We start from the raw sequence: 7500 nt of genomic DNA, 5'->3' as shown, positions 1-7500 counted from the left end.
GAGGCTTTATGTTCAATCTGAAAAACAACACTTAATTCTCAAATCTACATTTCAACAGGGGAGGACTGAAAAGCTTAATCTGTCCGACTCGCTAATGTCTTCACATTGCTTTCATTCATGTTAATAATACGCCAACCGGGAAAAGTTTGGGTACTCCAGCTGGCCAGTCCGCCCCTAGTGGGACGGCCGTTCTGGACTTTGACAGAATGTCCCACCGGTCAGTCTGCCCCTTCATTTCATGCAAAGATTTATTACACCAAGTTCTCTAATATTAACAGATTGAAGTTCAGTATAAATATCGTCGTGTTGTCCAGAAATGTTCTCTTGCCTTCACGTCTGTGGGAACTCGTCGTTAAACACCTGTGATTTCTGAAGCGACTGTTTTATCCCAACTTCTGTGCGTTTAGTTTCTGTCTTTGATGTCATGCGCATACATTCTCCACAAGCGTCTGTGGAATGAATACAAACAAAGACTGTGTTGTTTACAGTGTTAAATTTGTTTTAAGATTATAATGGTGTGTAAAATATTGTGCAGTGTATTTTTGTGCCATATGTTAACTGTTGCGTCTGACATCACAATCTCGCGAGAGCAGACTCCTCTTGAAGCTTTCAGATTTGTATAGTTTATTACGGTTTATATGTCATGTGCTTTTTCATGCATATGTAAATTCACGTGTTCATATTCTGACGTCATTATTAATGTATAATATATTCAATTTATGGATGTTTTCTCTGTTCATGCATGTGCACATTCTTCTACATGATTAAAGGGATATTTCCCTACCAAAACAAAATTTCCCCATGTTATACTCACCCATAAGACATCCTAACTGAATATAGTTTTCTTCTGGAAGAATAATGCAGTCGGAGTGATAATAACACCGTTTTACTGCGGAAGAATAGTAGTAAACGGGTGTTGATTTTTTGAAGCTACAAAAAGTACGTCCATCGATCAAAGAACTGCTCGACGTGGCGCTGTGGTCTTAACACAGAAAAGTTCATCTGAAGAGAATCCATGCATTTCTTAAAAATAAATATCCTTATTGACACCGATATTAACGTTGATGTCTAGCTTCAGTCAGGGTGAGTAAAACATGGGGAAATGTAGATTTGGTAGTGAAATATCCCTTAGAATTACGTGATTTGACGCATTTTTGGTGTTTATAACGCTGAAAGTCTTTGATAATCATCTCAGTTCAGCGTTAGATATGATATTCTGAGCAGCAGATTTGATATGTGTAGTTCAGCAGACGGTTGTGTTTCTAGTCCTTCACCATCTGGACGACACGAGTGAGGTAATGAGCTTCCCGCTATGAAGAAACCCTTCATTAGCTGCTGAATGGACGCAAACTACCATATGTGAAGATCAACTGGTCAATGAAGGCCTTCACATCTCTATTACACACACACACACACATATACACTCACTGTCTACTGCTGCTTTAGTTTGAGTGTGTTGTGTTCATGTTTATCTCTGTGACACACACATCAGAGATGCTCCGTTTGCTTCAGACACCAATGACACTCTGTGCACTGTGCGTGTGGACATGTTTTTATATCCCGGTGGGGACCTAAAGCTGAATGCACATCAACTCATGGGGACTCGTGTCACTGTGGGGACCAAAATTGAGTTCCCCACGGGCACAAAGGTTTAGAAATTGTACAAAACAATATTTTTTTATCTAAAAATGCAAAAAGTTTTCTCTGATCTTTAGGTGTATTGGTTGGGTTAGGAGTAGGGCCAGTTTGCGCCAAGTGTTCCAGTGGACTGTGTGTCAAAATGTTGTGCAGCAGCACTTCCGGCTACCTGAGTTTGAAACTCAGCACGTTGTCCTTTCCCCGCTTCCGATTCCCTCTCTCGCATCCCATAATCTCCTGTCTCACTCTCCAGTGTCCTATCCATATAAATATGCAAAAGGCCAAAAAGAACGTTTGTACAGTATAAAAAAACATTGCGCCTATGGACTGTCCCCACAGAAATAGTAAACCAGACATGTGTGTGTGTGTCGGGGTTAACTGGTTTCACCCTGTAGACTTTGTGTAATTGTAAAGTCACTTCCTCTCAATTCTTCATCTCAGTGCGGGTTTGGCTCTGGTCCAGACAGAAAACATGTATGCTGTGAAAAATGAGCAGTTTCAATAACATATATTAAGGTATTCAATGAAATAATACAGTCAATGTTCCATCAAAATGCATTTTTTTAAATGTTCCTTTATATGGTCAGTTATGGAACTGTTATTATTTGTCAATGAATATGTTAACTTTGTTATGACAGGTTTAACATTTATTAATAATCTTAATTGTGAATCAGAATTTAAAAACTATATCCCACAACTTCCTTTTTCAAAAGGAAATACATCATCACAGTAATGTGCACAAGAACAGGGATGACATAAATCTCTTTAGTTTACAGAAAGCTGAAGTTTCAGTTTCTTTAAGAGGGGAGACGGGGTCAGAATGGATCTTCAGCTTGTGCTTTTGATATTTTATTCGTCAGATGTCTTTGACTATTTTCAGTTTTGGATGGAGTAAGTATAGATGAAGGACTCCGGGGTTCTCGCTTATGGGAATGCTGGCTTTATTAATATGCAGTTGTGCTTCCAGGGTGTCGGACCGGCACGTCCCGGAGAAGCTCAACATCAATAATTCACTCTGCCAAGAATCTGCCCGGGACAAATATTCCATATTTTATTCCCTGTCAAAAGGCTAAACTAGATTTTTAGGCAGGTACAGGTGAGGTTTCTCTTTAAGAGGGACTAAAAGAGAAGTTAGATTACATTTGTCTCCTTTAATCTCTCAATGACACTCTCATCAATAATAAATCTGCACCTTTGTGGTTTCTAGATGTTATGTGAAATGTAATGTGGATACAAAATATTGAAAGAACATAAAGAATATGATAAATGTTAAGTTTAAGTCTAAATTAAAACAAACTAAATCCGTCAGATAAATAACAAATCATGAAATATGGTGCTGTTACTACTCCAAGTGATTCTAATTTGTGTTTTTTACCTGCCAGACCAAAAAACAGACTAAATAATAATAATTTACTTAGACATACATTAAAAACCCCAATCCCCAATCATCTGCATACCAACACTCCTCTGATCATATTTAAACAAGAAAACACCACCGACCAAATAATCAAACTTACCAGCCACAAACACTGTATATCTTCCTCAAACACGATCTCAACACAACCTGAAGTTGATCATCTCCACTCTTCATCTGTACAATGAGACAGAGAGGACATGATAAACTCTCACATGCAGACTTTATTTCAGATGTTTGTGTTACGGTGCCACCTGCTGTTAGTCGTGAGAATAAAGCTTTCTAAAGTTCTTCTAAAGTCATATTCATTATAATGTTATAATGATGAACATTCCATTCCATTCCATTTTCTACCGCTTATCCGAACTACCTCGGGTCACGGGGAGCCTGCGCCTATCTCAGGAGTCATCGGGCATCAAGGCAGGATACACCCTGGATGGAGTGCCAACCCATCGCAGGGCACACACACTCACTCATTCACTCACGCACTCACACCCTACGGACAATTTTTCCAGAGATGCCAATCAACCTACGATGCATGTCTTTAAACCAGGGGAGGAAACCGGAGAACCCGAAGGAAACCCCGAGAACATGCAAACTCCACACACACAAGTCAGAAGCGGGAATCGAACCCCCAACCCTGGAGGTGTGAGGCGAACGTGCTAACCACTAAACCACCGCTTACAGCACCAGAGGAAATTATTTATCGGCTATAATATAATAATACATTTTATTATCGGCCAACACTGAGAACATAAAAAAGGACCATTTATCGGCCGATACAGATATGGTCGATAATTTATTATTTATTTGAGGGGGCCTCCATTTTTTTAGTGGTCTCCAAATTCCTGATGCCCTCCGTCCGTTGAGCAATCAAACATGGCGGCTCAAACAGGTCCGGTGCCGTCGCTGCGGTTCCCGCGATCCAGTCAATTATAAACACCGGCTACGGAGACTGTAGTGTACGAACACGATATCAAAACCGGCTCGCGATAAAAAAGGTTGAGAAGCTCCGGACATATTTCACTCTTTCAGGTTTGCGTTTTATGTCATTCTATAACATATTATTTGGTTTAAATGTGTATCTAAATGTCAGATTGCAATGCATCCAATAAGGTTTGCAGTACGTTGCAGATATACCTGTTTTTACTTCTTTTCTCTCAAAGAATTTTCAAATGTTCTTCTTAATTCACCTTCAGATGATGTAATCGAAACACAGCAATGAACCTCCAGTCTCCAAAATATCAATCTTATTGGCTGGCTACAACTTCTTTTCGGTGGTTGGCCAGTTTACATGTCAGTCAGTTGTGCGGGTCTCAGTGGGCGGTTCTTGTCTTGAGGGGAAGCAACTGCAGTGTCACACATGAGCCACACGGTGTCAGTATAAGATCGCGCTCAGTGAAGCTTCACTGTGCTGTGTTTGAACTTTTCTGTTTTTCCTGTTTGCCCCTGTAAAGCTGCTTTGAAACAATACACATTGTGAGAAAGCGCAATATAAATAAACTTGAATTGAATTGAATTGAATTGAATATTCAGTGATTGGCCTGTTCCGCAGACAAGGCTTATCTTAAACCAGGACTACGCCTTAGTTAAATTCAGATATTTAAGTCACTTTTATTAAAGAAGCCTTGAAAAAAAAAACATTTGTGGTGTGCATATTGAGACAAAACAATGACACAGACACATTATAAAATGATATTTTCAGAGATTATTATTGGCTGGAATGCTGCGATTTGTCATTTATAGGCAGAACACTAGAAATCCCCTCAAGACACTTCAGTCGTTGGTGAAGTTTCACAGCAACTTTAATCTTTGTGTTCCTTTCCATTTGTGTGTGAATAAACAGTACAGAATTCATAAAGATGAGGTACATACACACGACCTGTGATGTCACGCCTGTGCTTTTAAAGACATCATTCACAGTATAAATGATGATGATTGACAGTAATGACATGCGTGTGAATCTCCAGCTGTGTTCTGACAGCCTGAGATAATTTCACAATATCCATCCAAAGTTAAAGATGGACAACAGACCTGAAGCTCTTCTCATTGAGCTGTGGATGATGTCTATGATATATATGTCACACATCTTAGCTGGTTTTGCAAGAGTGCTTTTTTGAAGGAAATGATGACTGTTATTAAAAGCGTTCGAGTTTATAACCACATGCTTTAATGAGTATCACTCAGTTCCTTCTGAGAAACTCCGTCCTCAAATACCTCTCCTGTCTCTGTGGTTGTGGTTCTTTTGCACAAATGTGATGAAACACAACAAAATGAAGTCTCTGTGGGAGTAAAGACAGACACAGACTGACCTCTGAGATGGCATTGATGTGAGCAGCACCTCAGTAGTAATAAATACAAAGTGAATCTACTGTCCTGGGGTTAAAGTTGAACAGATCCTCTGCTTAAAAGTGTCCACGTGCACATGGAAGACTGAACTTGAATCCTCTTTAAAAGAACCTAACCCATTGAAGTGGACCACAGGATGTAGTTCTTTTTTCATTCAGAAACATGTCAGAATGTGCTTCATATCAGCCAACCGTACTGGCCCAAAGTAACTGTGAGTGGATGCTGGTCTCGCTTTGAGATCATTTGAGTGTTCACAGATGGGCTAAAACTGCACTATAAGCACATCAAAGTTTTGCATCTAAAAGCAGCCGTGCAACGGTGTGTCATCCATTCTGACTTCTTAACCATGTTAAACACGCTGGCTTCTGAGACAGAGAGACCTTTGGCTTTGCATTAAATAAAGTGTGACATCACCTCTGCATCACACAGACATGGACAGCGAGAGAAGAGCGAGTGTTTCTACACAAAACACAAAATCAAGGGGAAACAGTGCTACACTTTTTCATCTCATGTCCAAACTATACACACATCAGACAAACATTCTTCCATCGGTTTGTAAAGAATATAAAGAATATACCTGTTCTACGGATGAGAGAAAGAGAGAGAGAGATACTTTTTTACTTTAAAAATCTGTTTAACCAACAGAAGAATGATATTTTTCCAATTTTTATTCTTTTTTTTCCACTTCCTTTTCCTTTTCTTCTCCCTTACTTCTTCTTTTTCTTTAGAATTGCAATACTTGTGAAACAGTTACAAGAATTCTATATATAAGATATGATAATTAAAAAAGAAAAATCCACAGTAACATCCTAAAAAACACATTATACCCTTCATGTAATCGCATCACAAGAGGATAAAAGAGAGGACCTTTTCATGAGTCAATATTCATACATACATGTTCACAGAACCATTAAAGTGGACTTCACAAATGCAGTTGTTAGTGCCCCATTTATAATGAAAGCTCTCAATATCCATTAAAAAAATTGTAAAAAGCAAATTTGACTTTAATGCGAGATTTTATTAAAGCCCTAAAAATCAATGTCATATCAATCTGCCCCATCCCAGAAATCGTATTTTTCCAGGACAACTAAGTAACCATCTTAGCTTGGCCAAAATCAAAATTCACCAAAACATTGGTTTCCTTATTGGAGCGTTCGTACTTTGAACTGTAAATATAAAGAACCTTCCCCTGATTCTCTGCCAAAAAACTAAACAAAGGAAGAAGTCTTTCACACTCAGATGATAAATAAAAACGGTTTCCGTTTGTTCACAGAAAGTGCACCCCTTCTCTTCCTGTGGAACAATGTCTGTTCGTAGCTATTATACCATGCCATGAACAATCCACCACTGCAGGTCTCCAGAACGTTTGTACAAGGTCCTCCAGCTACCTTTAGGAGAAAAGTCGAATACAATGAAGAGCGTTTACACACACAGTAACTGCTTCTTCTCAACTGCACTGAAGATTCCTTACTTCCTCTTCTCCGGTAACATCCAATGACATGATATAATTCTGCAGCAGTCGTTCCTTCACCCCGGTCAACAGTCTCTGAGCTACTCATAAAGAATTTATTCCAAGATTTACCGCCAAATTTTCTGCTGACAACCAGCCGTCCTCAGAGGCCAGATGCCCCACCAAAAAAAAAGCAACGGCTCTTCCTTTATCCGCTGAGGATGAATGAGCTTTAAATTCCACATAGTCTTAATCCAGTCATTGACCTGTGAAAGGATGTCAGTTTATCACCATCTAATAGAAACAAATGACGATCAAGCCCCATCTTTCTCCCTCTTCTCAGAAGGCCACAGGTAACCACAGCGTCTCCCCCATACAGGAGTCTTTGTGCTGTCCGTGACCTGATGTCAATGAGCCCCTGAGGAGATAGAGCCAGTGTTGTCCCGACCAGAAGACCTCTACAAACCGTTGCTGAATGTCTATTCCCATTTCTTCTGGGGCCTCCAACACCGTCATTTTATGGCACAAAGAAGAGACGCCAGATTATTACAGATCAGGACCCTTTCCCTGTAGGCACTCTGGGGTATCAGCCAGTGAGACCGAGCACACACTTTCTCCTCAAGCCCCTCACAGTTTTGCTTCTTGTACT

At 39.7% G+C, this 7500-nt stretch overlaps 1 protein-coding gene across 4 annotated transcripts in view; it reads right to left on the bottom strand.

Moving 5' to 3' along the window:
- Window positions 1-4290, bottom strand: part of dntt (deoxynucleotidyltransferase, terminal) — a 67254-nt gene extending 62964 nt beyond the window's left edge. The window contains exons 1-5 of one of the 4 annotated variants that reach the window (XM_056760158.1): window positions 4193-4290; window positions 3156-3229; window positions 2027-2117; window positions 1808-1895; window positions 329-449 (exon numbers count right to left, since the gene is read on the bottom strand). The gene's annotated coding sequence lies outside the window, so the exon portion shown is untranslated. Of the gene's footprint in view, window positions 1-328; window positions 450-1807; window positions 2118-3155; window positions 3230-4192 lie in introns of all 4 variants that reach the window. The other 3 variants (XM_056760159.1, XM_056760161.1, XM_056760162.1) reach the window with 3 other exon arrangements.
- Window positions 4291-7500: the final 3210 nt, after the last annotated feature.

Source organism: Triplophysa dalaica, chromosome 11 (genome assembly GCF_015846415.1).
Source record: "Triplophysa dalaica isolate WHDGS20190420 chromosome 11, ASM1584641v1, whole genome shotgun sequence".
Taxonomy (NCBI): Eukaryota; Metazoa; Chordata; class Actinopteri; order Cypriniformes; family Nemacheilidae; genus Triplophysa; species Triplophysa dalaica.
The sequence above is the reverse complement of the archived record's forward strand: the minus strand, read 5'-3'. Positions and strand labels throughout refer to the sequence as shown.